We start from the raw sequence: 22,212 nt of genomic DNA, 5'->3' as shown, positions 1-22,212 counted from the left end.
AGCAAATAACATCGGCTGTGGTCGCAACATAACCTAAGGAAGGATATACTTGCCATGCAGAGAGTGCAAGACATTCGCCAGACTGATTTCTGGGATGGTGGGATCGTCCGAGAGTTTAGAAGAATGAAAGGTGACCTCATTGAGACAAACAAAATTCTTGCAGGGTGCAACAGGGTAGATATAGGCCAGGATTTTCTGGCCCTGTCGCGGGCAGGACCCGCCATGGGTGAGGCGGTGCCCCAGCCAGAAGTCCATTGACTTGCAGCGGGACCGAAAGATCGCGGCAGCGGGCGGGTGCGTAAACCCCGCCCTCCCCCTCGGTAGGAAGGATGTTTCCCCTGGCTGGGGGAGCCTAGAACCAGGGGACACAGTGTCAGAATAAGAAGGAGGCCATTTAAAGCTGAGATGAGGAGGAATTTCTTCACTCAGTGGGTGGTGAATGTTTGGTATTCTCTATCCTAGAGGGCTGTAGAGGCTCAGTAATTGAGTAATTGAGTATGTTCAAGACAGAAATTGATAGATTTCTAGTTAATAAAGGTATCAAGGGGTTTCGGCCTGGTTCCAAAAAATAGGGTTGAGGTCTAGTTGAATGGTGGAGCAGGCTCGAGGGGCTGAATGGCCTACTCCTGCTCCTATTTCTGATGTTCCTATGTAAATAGAATTAGGATACATATCAGTCATTATTTCATTGATCGATAGAACCAGCTTGAGGGGCCAAATGGCCTTCTTGTGTTCCTATGGCAAAATTTAATGCCCTTCCCTGTGGCGAATTTGGAGGTGGGGAGCATTTAATTGGGAGGGGTGGCTCCTCTGATTGGCTGGTTACTGCTGGTGGGCAGGGCTTCTGCCCCGGGGCCCTTGATCCCGGGGGAAAGCCCACTGCTGCCCAGCTAAGTGCCGGAATGGCACTTAATTGGGAGGACCTTCCCAGAAAGAAGCATTGTGGAGTACTCGCCGGCTCTTCAGGTGCAGGCAGGACCCCCGTCGCCTACATTAAATTGCACCCTATGTTCCTACATTTCATGGAGAGTTGATTATTGTTTTGCTGTTTACCTATCCACTGAAAGAAGCAGGACTTTTTTTTTAAAGTCAGTCTAGTATGTAATTGTCACATGGTCTCAGATAAGAGAGAGTGCATGAATGAACAAATGGCAAATATGGTGAAACCATTTGCTGAAGAGTTCTATCCAGGGAAATCGAAGAGTCACAATAGGAATGAAAAGCCTTTATTTCAGTGAACACCAGAAATGAAACCTATGAAAATGTGATGCTGTTCCTTTCTGCTGTCACTCTTTCCTCTAAAGACATAATTTCTCACAGAAAGAACAAAGATACAAGCTCTAGAGGCCGACATTTATGAACTAATCTACACAGCCTTGTTCTCTGGCCTTCAAGGCAAGCTGGTGCTGTGCTGGAGCTATGCTGCAGTGATGCTGCAACTATATAAAACACTAGTTAGGCCACAGCCTGAGTACAGTGTGCGGTTCTGGTCACCCCATTACAGAGAGGATGTAATTGCACTAAAGAGGGTACAGAAGAAATTTACAAGGATATTGCCAGGACTGGAAAATTGCAGCTGTGAGGAAACATCGGATGGGCTGGGTTTGATTGCCTTGGAACAGAGGAGGCTAAGGGGAGATTTGATTGAGACATACAAGGTTGTGAGAGGCCTGGGTAGAGTGGAGGGGAAGGACCTATCTCCTTTAGCACAGAGGTCAGTGACTAAGGGGCTTTGATTTAAAGTGCTTGGTACAAGGATTAGTGGGGGGAGATGAAGGGAGTTTTTTTCACCCAGAGGGTGGGAGGGGTCTGGAACTCCCTGCCTGAGAGGGTAGTACAGTTAGCTCTCAAATCATTTAGAAGTTGTCTAGACATTCATCTGAAGCCCTGTAATCTCCAGGGCTATGGACCAAATGCTGGAAAAGGCTGGGAGGCTTGTTTTTCAGCTGGCACACGCATGATGGACAGAGCGGTCTCCTTCAGTGCTGCAAATTTTTCTACATTTTTCTAAATTTTCTAAATATCTGGAAAGGAGAAATGTGCAGGGATGTCAGGAGAAGGCGGGGGAGTGGCAGTATGTGAATTGCTCCTTAGGAGATCCAGCAAGACCACGATGGGCCAAATGGCTTCTTCTGTGCTGTAACAATTCTATGATTCTATGAAAATAAAGACTGACAGAAATGCAATTTCTGACCACTGGTTAAGACTTGTTGGAAAATCGAACTGTACATGTTTGAGAATGCACTTAATAAATACATCCAAATGGCAAAGCCCCAAATAAGGAATAAATAAATAAATATATTGCATTTTCTCTCTATATTACATAAAGAAAATAAACTTCAAGGACTGTGGGTTTATGTAAAATGAACCATTCACATTATAACTGTCACAATGCAGTCAGAGCCACTCAATACCTTATTTTCCACTGACATGTATCATCACCATCAAATTTCAGAAGATAAACCTCCTGGTGGATTACTGGGTAATACATTGCAACATGCACTGTTAGGATAAGCATAGCTTTGATCTAAAGATAACAAAGGGACACTGTTTCTTTAATTAAATGGGGCTGAGGCCAATCCTGTTTTTATACATTGTCTTCTGAGGTCACAAGTAATTTTAGTCTATGGACATCATGAGACTAGTGGATGCTATTGTATTATCTGATCCACCAAACTGTTCCTCACAGTATATGACTGAATTATTCTTCTTTTTCCAAATTTACTGAGCCTGTTGCAAAATCCAATCGAAAAGACAACCTCATTAGGCACTTTACAGCCTTCTGGACTGAATATTGAATTCAACAACTTTAGATCTTGAACTCCCTCCTCCATCCCTACCCCCTTTCCGTTTCTTCCCCCTCCCTTTTGTTTTTTTGCAATAATTTATATAGATTTTTCTTTTCCCACCTATTTCCATTATTTTTAAACCTATACCTGTAATGCCCTGTCAGTCTTTCCACCCCACCCCCACTAGAGCTGTACCTTGAGTGTCCTGCCATCCATTCTTAATTAGCACATTCTCCTAGACAATATCACCATCTTCAACACCTCTTTGTTCCTTTATCCGTGACATCTTTTGATTATCTGCTCCTATCACTGCTTGCTTGTCCCTACAACCACCCCCACCCCCCGTCAACTTCTCTCCCCCCACTACTCCCCCCCCCCCCCCCCACCCCCACCTTAAACCAGCTTATATTTCACCCCTCTCCTATTTTAACTTAGTTCTGTTGAAGGGTCATGAGGACTCGAAACGTCAACTCTTTTCTTCTCCGCCGATGCTGCCAGACCTGCTGAGTTTTTCCAGGTAATTCTGTTTTTGTTTTGGATTTCCAGCATCCGCAGTAGTTTTTTGTTTTTACCCTCATTGATGGTTCATCTTTAAAGCAGATCAATTAAATCATATGAAATCTCTCTTGGAGAAAGACGGAATGAAAGCCTGTGACTAAATGTGATAAATATGCAAAAACCACGTATAACTGACAGAGCTTAGCAGGTACGCAAAACTTTTGTTGAGATTTGCTCTTGGTAAGGCCAGTAGGTGGTATATCAAATTATAATAGGGAAGAAAGGACATTGGAGTCATTCACCTCACTAAACAGTCACATACAGGATTAACAGGCTGCTGCTGTAAAATCAGTTTTCTGCTCCTCTGCTGGGAATTTTTCATCCTATGCTTGAACTGGTTCTCATCTATTTCTGTTGGTTCCCATCCTACACTTGATTCTGTTCTACTGCTGTTGAATGGCCTTCACTTCCCATTGTCATTGACATACCTCTGCTGGTATACTGGATCCATTTACGTGCACTACTGAACAGCGACACCATCACTCATCTTAGCCATGCCCCTGGATCGACCTATGCTGGAAGATGACCTGTTCTCCATTTTCCATGTGGAGGTCTCTTACCCATGTGCCCATTGATGCCCTGGTCCTCACATAGCTCCTGGGCTCACTTGTTCTCCACACTTGTCTCTGAAACTGGATATTTGTCCTTCAGGGCTTCAAGCTGAACCCATCTTGATTACTAGTCAACTTCAATCTGCCATGGAAGCTCATATTTTAACTTTGGACATGCTCTTGCTTCTCCTCCCCATATTCCATTTACAGTCAGGATATCTATCCAAATCTTTGCCATGTATGTGTAACCTGAATTTCTTCACTCACATTTTGGATGCTGCTCCAGAGTTCATTACTCCTATCTCCATTTCTTTTTCTCTTCTCTGCACCTGCTCTTCCCCTTCCTGTTATTCAGTCACACCTCCATTCATTTATTTCTTCTTGGGTACTTTGAATTGTGTACAAATTCCTGCCCCAATCGTGAAACTGTTGGATTACCATAAGAATCCAACTGATACATTAATATCATCGAGGAAAAAAAACCTGCCGTCCTTACCTGCTCTGGCTGAGACATGACCCCAGTCCCACATCAAAGTCATTGACTCTCAATTATCCTCAGTTGTACTAGACTGCACTAGTTCAAGAGGAAGGCCCAACATCTTCTCAGAGAAACTAGGGATTGACAATAAATTCTGACCTTCGCAGCATTCTCCAAATCCCAAGAATGGATAAAAAACAATTTTGTAGTTCTCTGAAGGCTACTTGTTACTGACTCCTTATAAGCGGCATCACCAAATGCTCCATGCTGTTCTCTTGCCAGTTTTCCCACACAGTGCACCTAATGGTGGCTAAGCTTGACAATGTCCTATCTGTCCCATTTATCCCTCACATCGTTGACCCCATGAATTCTGTCTGGGGATCAACAATCCCCCACCCACCTCCACATCTTTCTCAAGAATGTTTGATCACTTGCAAAGAAGGACATTGCTGTCCATGACTGTATTGTGAATGGTTGCTTTGACATCAGGGATTTGACATAAACTTGGCTCATTGGTGATGACACTTTGCTTCTTACTGAAAACTCCCTACCTGACTCTACCTTCCACCAAATGGTGCACCCAAACTGCAGCAGTACAGCCGTGTAGCCAAAATCACCAAATCTCACCTTTATCTTCTTTTCTATTCTTCTGGCTCCTGCTTCCTTAAAGCACCTCAACTTGTTCCACTCATCTCAGCTCTCCAGTTAATTCCTTGTTTTCTACCACCCATCCAATCCTCATCCTATGGAAGGATTTTAATGTTTGCAACGGCTGGAGAACTGTCAAGGTCTCTGAATTGTCTCCGCTGGTTGTGGCCCACAGGTTTTAAGTGCCCATTAGGCACTTAAGTAACCAGATCGGGCCTTCCCCTGGGTTAATGACCCAGTGGCAGAAATCCTGTGCTGTAGCCCTGCTCCCCTACTCCCTAAGAGCTACCTGCCAATCATAGAATTATAGAATAGCACGACACAAAAGGTGACTATTCAGCCCATTGAGTCCGTGCAATCAGGGGCCGGCAGCTCTCCATTGCCATCAATGCCACCAGGAGTGGTGGTGGTTGCCGGTATTGCACCCACCAGAGGCCCAAGATCAATGAGAGACCCCAGGTCAAAGGTGAGTGAGGGCAGGATGGGGGTCACAGGGTGGGGGTCACAAGAGAAGGAAGGGTTGGAGATCAGATAGTTCAGGACAAAATTTTGTGAGCAAAAGATTTTCACCCAGAGGGAGGTTGGAGTCTGGAATGAACTTCCTGATAGAGTGGTGGAGGCAGGTTCGATCAAGATATTCAAATGGGAATTGGATTTGCTATCTGAAAAGAAAGGATGTGCAAGGTTATGGGGATCGGGCAGGAGAGTGGGACTAGGTCGAATGCTCTTTCAGAGAGCCAGTGCAGACTCGATGGGCCAAATGGCCTCCTTCTGCATAATAAAGATTCTGTGAGAGGCAACGGCAGGAGGGTTACTTTCAGTGGACACCTCACCACCGCTCCCCCCTGCCTCCCACCCCCCCCCCCCGCCCCGCCAACACCATCCCCATGCCCAGTCCCTCAGTCAGGCACTGAGTGCTTTGGAGCAAGGAATGACCCCTCCCCACAGAAGCCAGCAAGAAAACTCAACAGGATTTGTTTCTTGGGCTTCCTACATGGCGAATCCCCCTGCCCACCATTGGTGAATGCCAGCAGTAGTGGAATGTAGCCCGTAAATGAGCAATAATTCCATACATAAGAGCATCAGTTAGCATCCAGGTGGGAAAGTCGTCCATGAGCCTTCCTACCTCAGACTTAACCTGGCGGAGGCAGGGAGGTGGCACCCTCTCACCCGATTAAATGCCCCCCTCCAGAAAACTCACCGCTGGTGGGGGAGGGGCGCATTAAATTACACCCTATGCCCTTCACAAAGATATCCTTACTCCTTTCCTCCCCTCGCCCCTGAAATATGTAACTTCTGGTCATCTCTGGCCTCTTGTCTATCTCAAACTCGGCTTGTCACATATTGCTAGCCATGTCTTCAGTCATAGAAGAACTAAGCTCTGGAATTCCTCCCTTAAAGTCTCCACCTCTCCATCGGTCTTCATTAACTTTTATGTCTTGGGTAAATGAGCTCGTTGGCCAACCGAACTCTAACAGCATGCCTTCCTATGTCCTCATCAATTGCTGCTGGCAATCCATAACAGGGAGAGACTAATGTAAGAATAAACAGTGATGGCATATTGAGGCATAGGGCAGAGCGCCAGATCATATGTGCTCACTCAAAAACCTCCAGAACTAGACTTACAGTTCCCATTTGCCCATGCTGTACAGTCATTCGTCAGTGCTGTCACATGATCAGTACACTTGCATTCTCTTAAAGGGACAGGGTACCTCACTTTTCCACATTAACCTCTCATGCTGTTATCTCCAACTTTGGCTCAGTTTTGGTCTGATGGGGCTCCTGTAAAGCACCTTGGGTTGATTTCTTATATTAAAAACATGTTGTTGTTTATTACCAGTAACCAATGCTTCATTTTGGCATTTTTTTCTCCTGTTCAATTCTTTCTCATTTATTATTTTACTTCCTGCTCATCCGCTTTCATTTCAATCTCCCTCATTACTTTCTAGCTCCTTCTTCTCTGTTCCATTATTTGCTCTTGAATTTTTCTAACTGCTATTCATTTTTATCTCTTCCCCTTGCGTTTCATCCCTTTGTCTATTTTACTGCTCCCTCTGTGTTATTTTGCTCTATTACTCCTCCTGTCCCTGTTGACCTGGCCTCAGATAAGCAGCGTGTGATACAACAAAGTGACTGCCAAGACTGCAAAGCACTCATTGTGTTTGCTCCAAGAGTCTCAGTGGCATTTTTGCATTTTCCTCGTGCACAGAAAATCTTGAAGATTAGCAAAATACCAGGAATTCTCACCAGAAAACCAATGAAATGTATGTATCTCTAGAGAGCTGAAAGGACTGCAGTAGAATAAGTTATGGGCAATGAGGCAAGCAGGCATTTGCAGAGCAATTTTACATGTCCCAGTGTCTGTCCCAGTCGTCCAAGAAGTGCATTTTTGCTGAGTACTGAAATTAAAAAGGAGGTTGAAAAATCCCATTTGCTACATAACCTGAATATTGCTGTTTTAAAATATGTCATACATGATTGGAACTTTTGTCCCTAATATTTGAAGATTTCAACTGGGACAAAATTAACAAGTTACAGTGCACAGTATTCTTTTATCTGCCGAACGGATTAAATGTTCGGCTTCAATCTGAGTCCCAGGATACTGCTCATGAACATAGCAGTTACCGTGATTTCGAATGCAGTGACCCTAATGCCAAAGATAACCCTGCTAAAGTGAAAAAGCTTCGCTGCAGTCCACTAACAGCACAGTTAAAGCTCCCAAATCAACCAACAAAGGGATGTCATACCCTTGTTACCCTGTTGCCCTTCACTACACTTATAGTTGGCAAAGCAGATTTTGATCTCTTCCCCTTTCTATAGACCAGAAAAGGAATGTATCAACAATACAGATTCTATGAAATTATCATTCTTCTTTTCCTACCGCACTGCGATGAAAGTAAATGTTAAATGTCCAGTAGGAACGTTGGGGCTGCAATCTGATATTTCATTATGCTATTTGCTGATACAAATAAGTAATGGAGATAACCAGTTAACCCTCTAATTCCATAGCAACTGTCCTGTGATGACGAGCCTCTTTGTTGCAGCAGGCGAGCCAACTAAAGAAAGTATATCATTTACCCAAATTTAAATGAGGCATTGAGCTTGCACTGTGGGCTAAGGCCATACAAATGCTCCATGTGTTTACCCAAAATTGCTCCCTCTGCTAGTGGAGTGGAGGTTTTAAAAAATAAATGGGTTTATGCCTCATCTAGATTAGTGGACGATAGCATTTCAAACAAAGGTGTTAGCTCGCAAACATTACCCCACATCATCATTCCAAAGTGTAAAATTGATTAAAACTTGATTGCTTATAAACCATTAACGCAGCTAATTTGAAAATAAATACCAGTAAGACAGCTAGATGTTCTGTACACTGTTGGCAAAGGTAATACTGGCACATGTCCACCAATCGAGGTTTTAGTCCAGACACTGAAGAGTGAATTTCTAGCTTGCCAGGTGTAACGTAAATAAACTAATGGTTATGGAATAGCCAAAGCAGTTGCTAATTCCCCTAAAACTCTTCCTTCCTTTTTGAACCTTACCTTTTTCATTGTCTTTTGTATAGGATTTCTTCAATGCCCACACAGACACTCATCCTGAAAAGCATCTACATGATTCAGCTACCAACCAGATAGGCCTCGCAGCAAGAAGACATTTTGTGAACTATCATACTGTAGAAGATAGAACAAGGGTGGTGCATTTAATTCCTGGAAGAAATGGTGTTCCTAACCAGCAGAAGACAATGATGGTGATTGCAATGACAGAACCTGATTAAAAGATTAGATAGGGTTAGATTGACCATCACCAGTTCTAGAGTCATAGAGTTATACAGCACGGAAACAGGAGCTTTGTTCCACCATGTCCATGTGGCCATCAAGCACCTACCAATCTATTCTAATCTCATTTTCCAGCACTTGGCCCGTAGCCCTGTCTGGTTGTGAGATTTTTTTTTTAAGTATACATCAATGGGTCTGTGCCCAGAAATTTAAGTTATCATTTTCAAACATTATTTCATTTTCACTGCAAAATAGAGACTTGCAAAAAAAAAAAAAAATCTTTTCAGAATTGGCTACAAGTGACAATCATTAAACAAAATAATAAACCTTTGTTATGATTCCAGTGAAACAGGATGTTACAGCTTCTGTTTTATTCTGCAGCTGATCACTTGCATAGTTTCATGTAAAAGTCATTGCCAGTATTCTCAAATGTAGCCAGAAATATTAATTACCAGTCTTAATCCTATTAGTGACAATTAATCAGATACAAATCTAGTTCTCTTTATTCGCTGAATGTGTGAGCTAATTAAGAGCATTTTAGCTTATTTGAGCAACCTGAAACTCCTGTAGATGGTAGTGCTGAATAAACTTTTACACATTTGTGTGATATTTTACAGTCTGCTGTTTCTTTTAAAGCAAAGAGGTTGTTGTTGATAATGGCCATGGATGGTTGGGGTGGAGGGGTGGGATGGTGTTGAAGGATACACAGTACTTGGACAGGAAGTCCTGAGAGTCTAACTTACTTTGTGTCAGTGTACATTTGAATTGGCCCACTATTGTATTGATGTCTGGGGTGGGGGGGTAGGAAGGCATACTATTGTCTTCCATATCACATCAGCTTACCTATCATCATGGAATCAGAATGCTGCAACAGAGAAGCAGGCTATTCAGCCCATTGTGCCTATGTCAGGCCTTTAAAAGAGCAATCCAACCAGTCCGATTCCCTGCCCTTTCTCTGTAATCCCTGCAAATTTCTCCCCTTCAAAGGTGAGAAATTGGGGTCTGTAGATGATGAGGGAGAGAAGGGCTCTCAGCAAAGGCCATATTATTCAAGAGATTTTAGAAAGTAATTCTGTTACTTCAATGTCAGTGACCAATTCTTGAGATATCTTTGCTTCATTAAAGAGATTGGGACTTAAATCTGCTAATTGCTGTAGCCCCAACTCCAATCTCAAAGTAGGACAAGGACAGCATTGCCTGTGGCTGTCAATGTGACTGTGACTCTTAACTTTTACATTTCTGTCTCCCTCCAGACTGCTGATGAAAATCTAAGCAGCATCTTGCACCCGCGTAATCCTTTCCCCCAGCTCTGTTCAGTGTCTCACCATGTTAAATCCTTCCACTACCCTAGCTATCCTAGCACCTAGCATCTGGTGTCAGTCTCTGAGCTGGTGGCTGCAAGTGGAAGTTCTAATAGGTGTCTATTCAGCTTCAATGTCTTCTTCCTCTTCCTCAAATATCTGGGCACATTCCAGTTCTTGATTATCTGAAATGAAAAAAATATTCAAGAGTTAGGTTGCGGGGAGAGGAGAGGAGAAAGTAAGGAGCGCTTGCTTACATCATCTGTAGCTTGTGAGTGAGAAGAGACTGTGGGATGAGAAAGAGATGGGATGGAAGAATCAGTATTAGGGTGTGGCTACCCTCATCATCAATTCCTCCAGCCCCACTAGTGGTCTCAGCAATGTCCCCCCCTATGGCGATCAGCATTGTCTCCTCCATGGAGGTTAGAACACTTGTCTTCTTCAGTTCTTTCCTGCTGCCTGCTGTTTTGCATGACTTTTTCCTGCAAGAAAGGGACGTGTGCGTCAGTGAGTTACAATATGTTTGGCTGAAGTGGCTGTCATAGTTAAATAGGTGCCAGTGTGTGCGAGCAGTGAGTTGTGGGTGAGAGGCTTGCAACATTGGGTATGTGTGTAATAATGAGGTAAAGAATATGAATTGAAGAGTTAAATACTGATTGATAAAGCTTGTTGGTAGGGTGATGGGGGTGTAGTGAAATATGCGACGGATGCAGCTAGTGGTGCAGTTGGAAGGATATCCCATTTGAAGATCCCCTCACTCATCTTGGCAACTCGTGTCAGATTGTTTAACATTTTCCTGTACTGCGTCCATGTCCTTGGAACAAGACACCTGGCATTGACTTCCACCTTTACTTGCTCCCGCGCATACGGCTAGAAGGCCTCGTGCCCCTCTGTGGATACGGGACACATCTCCTTCCTTCCACCTCTACCAAGATTTTCATTGCATTGTCTGAAAACCTTGGTGCTTGGGTCTTTCGTATGTTCAGCCACTGCCTCAAAGTAACAAGGCCCAGATGGACTTATGAAAAAACTTTCTCCTCATCTCACCTCTGGTTCTTTTGCTAATTACCCTAAATGGGTGTAATCCTGTCAACCAACCAACACTGGGAATGGTTTTTTCCTTACTGACTCTATAAAAACCCGCCAGGGTTTTGAACACCCCGATACATGTCCCCTTAACTTTCCCTGTTACATTATCAGTTGTGCAGTAGCGTTTATGGGGGCCCTGCCACATTAGCTAAGCTCCCAGGAAGAAGCCCAGATTGCCATGTACTCTTTCAGTTTCAGGCAGAGAGCAAATATCACTCAAACAGATCTTGAAATACCTTGGCAAATTTTGTGCAAGATGCGACTGAGGGTGCAATACATATTTTGCACTCAAGGAAAAGGTGTTAGAAGGAGACAATTCCTTTGAGGAATAAATTAAACGTCAGAGGTACCACACATTTATTCTGTTTTATTTTTCATGGGTGGAAGTATACATCATATGAATTATGTGGATGCTGTGTAATAGAACAATGGATTCAGCTGTCACGTTATTAAAAAGTTATAATTGTGTTTCCCTGTATTTTTCTGTGATGGTGGCTGTGGCCTGACTCTGGCACTGATTTGTTGCCATGGGAATCTGCAGTGTTTCTTTCTCACCTTAAAAACAGAAAATGCTAGTGGTACTCAACAGGTCAGGCAGCACCTGCAGAAATACGGAAAGAGTTAATGGGCTCGATTATACATTGAGGGTGGGCTCCCCACACCCCAGGGTAAATATCAGGGGCGAGCCCGCCTCAGGTTGGCTGGCCTGCTCTGCATTAATTTTTCGGCCGACGGACCTTTAATTGCTGTGAGATGAGATTTCTGCCCCTCTTCAGGAGGAAGTCCCACCTCACAGAGTTGCCGGATAATCTCTGCAGTACTGGCAGCGCCACTGAGAGGCGGTGACCACTGCCGGTAATGCAGCTCTGTCTAGAAGGAGGCATTCAGTGATGGACCCGGACCTCCAGGTAAGCCTGGATCTCATTGGGGCCAGGCTGGCAGGCCACAGTGAGGAGGGTGAGAGGGCTGGGGAGCATATTGGGCAGGGCAGGGGCTGTAGTAGGTGGATGCAGGGAGGGACAACTGAGTGAGTGTGTGTGTGTGTGTTTGTGTGTATGGGGCGGGGATGGCGCATGTGTGGGGGGTGGGGGGGTGACCTCTGATTGGCACCAGGAGCATCCCCCTCCCTTTCACTGGCCAGCAGCTGCTGTAATGAACCTGCCAGGCTGCACGTTGGGCACAGGCCTCTCTTGCTACCTGTTAAATCTGAGCGATAGTGGGATGAAGCCTTTAAGTTGGCTTTAATTGCCCACTTAAGGTCCTCAATTGGGCCATGGACAAGCAGCCCTCTCTTTCTGTCTGTTGCTGGAGGCAAGGCTAATAAAGCCACAATCAAGAAGGGAATAAGACAGCTTCTTCAGCCAACCTGCAGAACCAAGTGTCTCCAAACCAACTGCTAAGCTGCCAGAGTCATCTCTACCAGAATCACCCAATTTAACGGCCGCAACTTTTCACCATCTAAGCCTCACGGACAAGCCAAAGACTGATTTGTATATGTTTTAAAACTTTTATTTGGACTCAACTTCTCATTTCTGATCTGTGTGTATGTATGTTGTGTTTTTATTATTTTTCTGGGATTTTTAGTAACTAATAGACACACTTTTTCTTTGACTCAAGAAAGCCTGGTTTAATTGGCCCCTTTAAAAAAAAAACACATTTGGACTTGGAAAAGATATCCACAGGGGAGAAGGGATCCCTTTTAAATTAACCTTATTGCGACCAACCGAGGCGGTTGAATAAAGAAGGGGAGCCAGCTCATTCCTCCTCACCCGAGAACATAAAATTGGAGTCCCATTTGGGAAGTTAACAAATCAGGGGATCTCACCTGGCGATCGGTCGTAACAATCTATCACAGCCTATTCTGAACTCTTATCAGCCTTCCCTTTCAAATAATAGAAGGGACATTGTTAGCATTCTCCAAAGTGCCTTTATTTATTATGCGGCTGTAGTTAGAGATTTGTAATCACCTGCCTTTCAGGAACAGCCTGCTGAAGCCAGTACATTTTAACAATTTTTCCTGAAGTAGTGTCTATTGGACAATGGACCTGATTTCAAAGGGAGGTGCGAGTTGCTCTCAACTACCTGGTGAATTTAATAAAATGACTTTCTCTAGCTAATTTCCAAAGGCATGCAAATGTAGGTCTTATTTATATGCTAATTCAGAAACAATGTCACAATCGTCATGTAATCTCGTGATTTTATTATTCTGAGCGCCACCAGGGAATTTTTTTTTAAATTGGAATGCAAATATCTTGGTAACCTCAGGAATTGCAAATTAAGATGATACAATCAATATGACAGTGATCTGGTCATTAGAACAACGGCAGAGACAGGTTTTCATTAGTCTTCACAAAATTCCTGTTTCTATCATTCATTAATTGCAATACCAGATTAATAATGTCATAAGGGAAGCTTTATTTGGAGGATCAGTGTGTCCACTAGAATTATAAAGCTACCACTAAATCAGTATGCTGCAATAAACGTATGCGCTAACACAGCACTCAGGATCTATACAACTCTCAGTACGTAACTTCAATTGCTCATTTATACTGAGTAGGCACTGTGTGGAAATGGATCACTGCTTACAAAAGTGCAGAGTCAGCAGCATTGGGTTACTCTGCTAGCTCCACCTCATTCTTATATAAAAGCAAAATACTGCGGGTGCTGGAAATCTAAAACATTTTCCTTAGTTCTGATGAAGAGTCATTCGGACTCGACACGTTAACTGTATCCCTCTCCGCAGATGCTGTCAGACCTGCTGAGTTTTTCCAGGTATTTTTGTTTTTGTTCCACCTCATTCTTTCTGTTCAATGCATGAGGAAAATTTTACTCAACATCATTCAAAGGGTGGTTTAAATCTTTCCAATTGTAAAAAATGTAAAATGAACTTTCTGAAGTTCACATAGCACCAGCTGTAGTTAAACTTTCTAGCGTCGACCATGGCTCAGTTCTTACGTAGCACTCTCGCCCTGAGCCAGAGGCCGTTGGTTCAAGACCCTTTCTAAGACTTGAGCACAAAAATAAAGACTGTGCAATACTAAGGGAATGCTGCACTTTGTCAAGTGCCATTTTTCAGATGAGATATTAAATTGAGGCCTTGTCTGCTCTCTCAAATGAACATGAAAGATCTTTTGAAGAAGAGCAGGGGAGTTGTCCCCAGTGTCCTGGCCAATATTTATCCCTCAAATCAACATCATAAAAGCAGGTGACCTGATTATTATCACATTTCTGTTTGTGGGAGTTTGCTGCGCGTGAATTGGTTGCCACATTTCCTACATTACAACAGTGATTATACTTCAAAATTATTGCATTGGATGTAGAGTGCTTTGAAATGTGCCGTGGTCATGAATGGCGCGATGGAAATGTAAGCCTTTATTACTTTTGTTGCCAGTGCAAACCAGTAGGAAAATGACTGTCTGAGGTGGCCTAAAATTAGATGCCCTGGTAGTCAGGCGACCTCATTCTCCCACTCTTGTGTTGATACCCTATGATTGCATCTTCACAGCGGATCAAGAGTTATAGGATAATGGAGATTGACAAGCAGGAGACCTAGCTCTCTCTCCCACCCCAGGGTAGCCAAACTGTGAGATTTCATGGGACTATTTGAATTTACTCACCTGAAGCGCATATGTGAAAGGGCTGAAAATAACAATCTTTAATCATCTTGCTAAAAGAGCAAACATGTGTTCAATTGCTGCCTTTTTGCAGATACATATTAATATCAAAGTGGTGGATTGTTACCACATAATGACCAATAAACTAATATTATAAAAAAGCATATGTATGATCCATTTAAACAATAAATTAAGACGTAGTTTTTCCAATACAGTCAATTTATTTAATTAGTTAATTTAAATGTATTTGCATAATATTGCAATTATATGTGGTATAAATAATTATTTCAGTCAGTGTGTTCCTAACTCTTTAACAGAAAATTAAATGGGTGGTAAAATAGTTTGTTTAAAAATTGCAAAGTAATGAAGTAATTAAGAACTAAAGCTGCTTGTTACAGCCACCAAATTAACTCTCCAGAGATTGAAATGCTTTCCACATATGAATATTCAACAATATTCTCCAAATACAAATATCTAAAAGAAACCAAACCAAATAAAGGATCACAATTCTGACACACCTTTCAAATGTACACGGCCTACCCTGATGCCTCAGTCACATTTGAGCCAAGAACAATTTGAGAAATCTAATAATCTGAATTAAACCAAGCACATGGGCACGGCAAAGTGGTAATTGAAAATTGGGTGAATTATCTGAGAATTTTAATGAGTGGCATTCAATTAAGAAGCGTAGATCATCTAATTATGATCGATACTTTTTCATCCAGGATGTCTGTGAGGAAAAGGTAACTCTTAATTTTGATAGGGCCGGAACTGTGGCGGTCTTGGATCAGTCACCCATTATGGACGCTGCCCAATGTGGCTTTCCATTGAAGCTAACAGGACGGAAAGTCGGACGGTTGTATAATGGGCTCCAAGCCAAGATTGTCTGCTTTACACCCCTGCCAATGTTTACCATTGCCACCATGGATTCATACTGCCTTCTTTTTTCATTATTGTTGCCAAGTAAAAGATACGGTTCAAATGTCACAGATTGACGAAGCTGAAACATAGGTTATGCATTTTGCAGTGTCAGACTTCGTAAAAGTCAAAACTCATATGGTTGTGGGCCGAAACTGAAATGGAGCAGTATACTTCTTTGATTCAGGGATAGTTAATGGGAATAAAAGGGAAGATGGGAAGGAGGAAGGAGAAGAGATGTTGTTAAACTGGCAGTTAGGAGTTTACAATGGACATCTTCTGCTTATCTGAAATGTCAGCCTACACTTGCCTTCGGTAAGTCGCTGCAGAATGTGAATATTCGGATCAGCTTTCAGATCTGTAAGAATGTGCCCAAGTTGCAGTGCTAAGGAGAAGGTTAACCCATTGTCACAAACAATAGAGCATCTTCTGAGTTCCAGTATAACTTGAGGGGACCATAGCTCCACTAACAGCAATGACTTGCATTTATGCAGTGTCTTTAACGTAAGGGGGAAAAAAAAATCCCAAAGCATTTCATAAAAGCGTCAGAAGGCAAAAGAAGGCCATTGAATGAGCTTTTCGGAGAGGTGGCCAAAAGCTCAGTCACAGCATGAGCATTACTCAGTGTTTGTCTTAGGTCCACTGTCACCTGACCTGAATTGTTAACAAATTGCTCTGGCTTTGTTTTAGAAAGTGTACTGTGTATAGCATTGCTCGTGCTGCAGTTGGGGAATTTATAACAGGTATCTCCCTTGTGTAGGATAGATTGTATAGAAAAGCTTAAATCAAATTTCTGTCCTCCAAATACAGTGAAACGTTTTGTTAATTCAACTCCATACATCTTCCCATTATGTCTCTTCAACAGAGAGCCCCAAGTCCCATTCCCAAGTGATTTCTGCATAAAAGATACCAAGGTCTCTGTGTGACTGGAGGAACACCAACAGTATTCAGTTCTCTAAGGATGTCAGATGAATTCTGGCTTTGTTGTTCATTCCAAACTATTTGACTGAAGGGAAAACTGGACCCAAAAGTCTCCCAAATGTACACTGCTGAAATAACGTGACTTAATCCTTTGAAAGTGCAAGGACCAAGTTGATAAGGCTTTTTAAAAAAAAAACATATGGAATTCTTGGCTATGTAACTACTTCTGCCGGCCTGACTCAGAGCAAACCCACATGAGGTGGCTGCAAATGGAGGCAGGAGTACCATAAGTTTGAATTTGAAAACTGATTCCTGTTGGTCACCATTTTAACAGGTGCAGCCATGTCTTGGCACGCACCCAAACTGGCATTGGGTATTTCATATTAATGTCTATCTCAATTTTAAACTTAACTGAGTTTCAGATTTTCAGTGAGGTGGCTGGGTTTCTGCAGCTTGTGTGAACCACGTCAGGCCAATGAGTTTGTGAACCTTGGGATAGCCAGCTGTAGAGTCGGGAACTTTTGACAGGCATGTTTAAAAGATGTTGCCAGCTTTAACTGTCATGATTAGATGCTATATGATAATTTAAGTCTGTTTTTAATGAAGTAGTAGATGATAGGGCTCTGTGATTATAAGGTAAGTGACCACTAAATTGACCAGCATTGTGAAAGTGCTCAGATGCATTTGAGTACTTTGTTTAGTTTATAAATGGCTCTTCTGCACTGGACAGTATTGAGAATCAGATTTCAATGTGTCATCTGGACCTGTGCTTTGATATTTAGATTGATTCACAGCCCAGCCATCAGTTGAACCTTTGAGAAAACAGAGCATATGGCTGAGTTATTTGTTAAGACAACTTCAAAGACTTTAATGTTTCAGCTCCGGAGGTTTTGTTGATGCAGTTGTGCAATGGAATCTCATTATGAATGTTTGGCTGAGCTCCAAACCCCACTAATGTATTGAGCTCAGCAGGGCAGGAGTAATTGACACAATTGTCAAGGGGACAGTTGACAGTGATGTCACTCATGTATCATTAAAGGCATTAAATACCACTGCAGGAAGAAGAGAAGGAACTTCACATAGCATTCCTCACTAAAACAAAAGTAAATTAACTTGTTATAGCTGTCTCAGCAGCTTTATTTGATTGACGGTTTTAAGAAGATTTAACAGGATTGTTGATTTTTTGGAAGTGGTTTGTGAATGGCAGTTTGTTTATTTTAGCAGATTTATGACCATTTAAGTGCAGTTTGAATGGATGTGTGTTTGGTTGACAGTTTTATGAGGTTTTAAGAGAAATGAGTTTTCTTCAAGTGGGGTTTAATTGGTTGTTTGTTTAATTTTACAATTTCATGAACATTTAAAAGAATTCTGAGTGCTATTATTGGGGTCATGAGTTCTGTACATAGTGGATGCTGGGTGAGTGGATATGGAGGGGCTATGGGGTATGGAGGGGTCATAAGGGTATGGAGGATGCATGATTAGTATGGAGGAAACTTGAGGGTATGGAGGAGGTATGAGAGTGGGTGTGGGTGAGGGATTGAGGGATGAGGGCTCAGGTGCCTAACATGTCATGAACCTAAATGGGCCAATGTCTCAGCGAACAGAGATGGGCCTCTTAACTTACCCACCTCGGCAACCTCCCTCCTGCCTCAGGCCTGCTTTGGGAGGCAGCGGTCCTGACTCTAGCCCGACCTGACTTTGCACGGGGGAAATAGCTTGAGTGAGCGGATTGAACCTGGAAGTGGGAACAGAGCATCAAGAAATAGCCCGGCTCCCGATTCCCAACTCAAAGGGCGAAATCCAGATCATAGAGTATGAAAACAAGGACTGGCTAGGACTCCAATTAAAGTATTATTCCAATTCTGTGAACCACACTTTAGAAAGAAGGTTAAAGTCTTGGAAAGGGTACAGGGGAGATTTACTGGAATGGCACCAGGGATAAATAATTTCACCCATGTGGAGACAAGAGTAGCTGGAATTCAGAAGTATCACTGCAATTAACATGTATTGATGTAAGTAAGTAAGTATTGCACCCATCCAGTTTCCACATAATAAACACTGCTCTGAACTAGTCGCCAATCCAATAACCCTTTCCTTACAGTTGACAGTGATGCCCTTCATGTGTCATTAAAGGCATTAAATGCCACTGCTGGAAGAAGAGAAGGAACTTCGACACAGCATTCCTCACGCAAAACAAAAGTAAATTAACTGGTTATAGCTCTCTCAGCAGTTTTGGCATCTTGGTCTGTGGAAAAATGCCTGTTTCATTTACCCACATAACAACAGCCTTCAAAGGAACTAATTAGCTCAGAGAATACACAGCCGCTCAGCAAGGCTTAACACATTTGTCTGAAATTCCTCTCTCTGCTATTTCAGCAGAGGTTAATGCTTCCACTAAAATAGAGCAGAAAGGAATTTGTAACACAACACTTGTCTGTATTTTAGCAATTCTACAGCTTCAAGGCCATTGCATGTGTGTCATTTCTGAGCCCTGTGATCAGCCGAGGTATAAATATGAGGCTATTTTTCTCTCATGTACTATTTACAAAACAAAAATAGCATGCTCTGGACTTGCTACGGAATCAAAAATCAAGAGGATATTATCAGTGGCAGCGAACGATTGAGGGACTGACTATATCTCTAAACTTAATCCACAGTAATTTAAAAGCACAAACCTGTCAATTTTTGGCAGATTAAAAATTTGCAGTCCCATTGCAACTAAAAAAAAATTGTGTTTTAACATTATTACCTCCTAGTGGCATTCCTTTAATTTAATGCTAAGCGAAAACTGGTATGAAGAAATCTTTATATATTCATTGTCATTTCAGGAAAACTGTGATGAAATGATTTCATGGCCGACATTAATATGGAGCATTTTTAAGGGGGTACCTGTGGTGTAAGGCCTCAGATCAAAACTCAGTTGGTAACAGATTGGAACCTGGGAGTGGTGATGGGATCAGTCCAGTGCAGGAACAGGCCGTGTTTTTGAACAGTTTGTGGTTCCAACATGTCATTCTTGGTAGCTTTTGGCTTGAGATTTTTATAATGGCTCAGTTAACCAGGTAATGCAGCCTGATAGCTTGACACCAAAATAAAAATTGATCCATCCAAAGAAAAAGATGTGTAGCTTTTGGAAACATTCTCATAAACTGTCAAAAAGAGAAATGGCACAATCAATGAAAATGTAAAGGATTTTATCCTTGATCCTACCCAGCTGACCTGCATAACAGTTTGAGGTACTTCCATTGCAATTGAACCACAGAAACTCATATACGATATAGGGAAAAAAAACAAACACAACTCTGATTCACTGGAAAAGTGGATCTGAAAAGAGATGTGGGATGAATTTGGCCTGCGGAAGTAGCACAAAATGGGGTCATAGTGAATCAGCAGCCCATTTCACATTGCACACCACTTTCTTTTCCATCCTGGCTTGGTGAAAACCATACTACCCAACCACTGCCAGACCATTTATGGAGGATTGGGTGGTGCTGTGGGTGGACACCAGCTCTTCCCTCTGTTTTGGTATGTATATACCTAAGCTACTGCAATGTGCTTTGAAAGCTTCTGGTGTTGCAGCCGAGTTTAGTGAGATTTCACTAATACCATGCTGTATTGGCTTACTTAACCTTGATGAGGCTTTGATCCTTTTGGACTGACTTAAGACAGTTGGTATTGTTTAACTTCAAACCTTTTATTATAAACTATTTACAAATACCTCATAGTAAGCACATGGTAATCAGGAGATAGACTGTTCTGCTCCTAGCTGTCTTGAACCTCTCAGTCATCTGACTACTGATGTCATAGGTACATCACTAATATCATCATGGTCTCATTAACATATTCATTAACCAATTATTGTACACCTTCTGTGACCTGCGATTAATCCAGCCCAGTTTGATACACTGAAAGTTATTGGTCTAGTGGGTAGGGCCCACAGCACAGTCTTTGGTTGGGACTTCAATGGCTTTCAAGTGTCAATCCCACTTAGAGCGACCACAGAGTAAGTGTAGTTAGTGTAAGATTAGGTAGGTAGGCCAGGTGTTTCTCACGTGTCGGTGCAGACTCGATGGGCCGAAGGGCCTCTTCTGCACTGTGTGATTCTGTGAAATGAAAAAAACACACTTCGGAGGATTTGGCTCATTATTGCAGGCAGATCAGAGAGAACTTGTGTCTGTATCTAACTGCACTACTGTACCTGACTTGTGAGTTCATAATGCTGGTTCTTGGTGCCTGAATTGGCAGTGTCCCATTTCCCATCAGTAACCACCCACTTTGCTGAATATAAAATTTACAAAGGCTTTATAAAAACGATTATTAAATAAAATACGCAATATTTATTTACTATTCTTATGAGGTAGACCAATTAACTCCATATCACATTGTAGTAACATAACTTCCCCTTCGAAAATTCCTTATTCTCAAAATGGGAGATCCAATTCACAGTATTTGATATGAATATACTCCGAACGCCCATCACGTCCCAAACCCCCCCACTCATGGATGAGGTTCCACCCCTTCCCCAAGGCCTCTGGTTCTCCTCCACTATAAGGCCATCTCCGCCCTCAGGCCCCTGAGAACCAGACCCTACCCCACCCCCCAACCCCAGGATCTGTAGCTTCCTTTGTTTGAGCAAACCACCCCCACTGCCACCCCTGCCTCTTCCACCCTAATCATCACCAACCTCCAAAAATTTATATCATCTGAAAACATTCCAGCTCTACCTCTCTACCACTTCTCCCAGCCCCTCCACTGTCGCTGATTTGTCACACTGTTTGGCCAACATCCAGTACTGGATGAGAAGGAATTTACTTCAATTAAATAAAGGGAAGGCTGAAACCATTGCCTTCAACCCCTATGACAAACTCCATTCCCTTGACAGCAACACCACCCTTCTCCTTGGCTATTTTCTAAGATTGAACCAGATCATTCATAAGCTTGGTATTGTGTCTGACCCCAAGATGACCACACCTCTGCATAATCACCAAGATCACCTCCTTCCACCTTTGCAACATCATCCAACCGCATCCCTGCCTCAGCTCATTTGGGACGAAACCTTCGTTGCCTCTGGACTTCACTATTCCAATGCTCTCCTGGCTGGCCTCCCATCTACCACGCTAAATAAGCTTGAGCTCTTCCAAAGCTCTGCTGCCCATATCTTTACTCAAAGTAGGTTATGTTCACCCATCATTGTAGCGTTCGCTGACTTACATTAGCTCCCTACTCAGCAATGTCTCGATTTTAAAATTCTCCTCCCTGTTTTAAAATTCTCCTCCTTGTTTTCAAATTCTCTCCTGACCTCACCCCTCCTAACCTCTGTAACCTTCTCCAGCCTTACAACTCCAAGATCTCAAAGCTCCTCCAATTCTGGCCCCTTGTGCACGCCTTATTTTAATCACTGATGACTGTGTCTTAAGCTGTCTAAGCTCTAACTTTTGAAATTCCCTCCTTAAACCTCTCCATCTCTCTTGTCTGTTGAGACACTTCTTCAACCTATCTCATTGACCAACGTTTTGGACATCTGTCTTAGTAGCTCCTTATGTGGCTCTATGTCAAATTTTGTTTGATA

General features: G+C 42.7%; 1 long non-coding RNA gene across 1 annotated transcript in view; it reads right to left on the bottom strand.

Moving 5' to 3' along the window:
- Window positions 1-9,156: 9,156 nt before the first annotated feature.
- Window positions 9,157-22,212, bottom strand: part of LOC144693456 (uncharacterized) — a 62,848-nt gene continuing 49,792 nt past the window's right edge. Inside the window, exon 2 of the long non-coding RNA XR_013579533.1 lies at window positions 9,157-10,286. This is a non-coding gene — a long non-coding RNA (uncharacterized LOC144693456). The remainder of the gene's footprint in view (window positions 10,287-22,212) is intronic.

Source organism: Cetorhinus maximus, chromosome 18 (assembly GCF_964194155.1).
Source record: "Cetorhinus maximus chromosome 18, sCetMax3.hap1.1, whole genome shotgun sequence".
Classification (NCBI taxonomy): Eukaryota; Metazoa; Chordata; class Chondrichthyes; order Lamniformes; family Cetorhinidae; genus Cetorhinus; species Cetorhinus maximus.
This window is presented reverse-complemented; position numbering and strand designations above follow the sequence as displayed.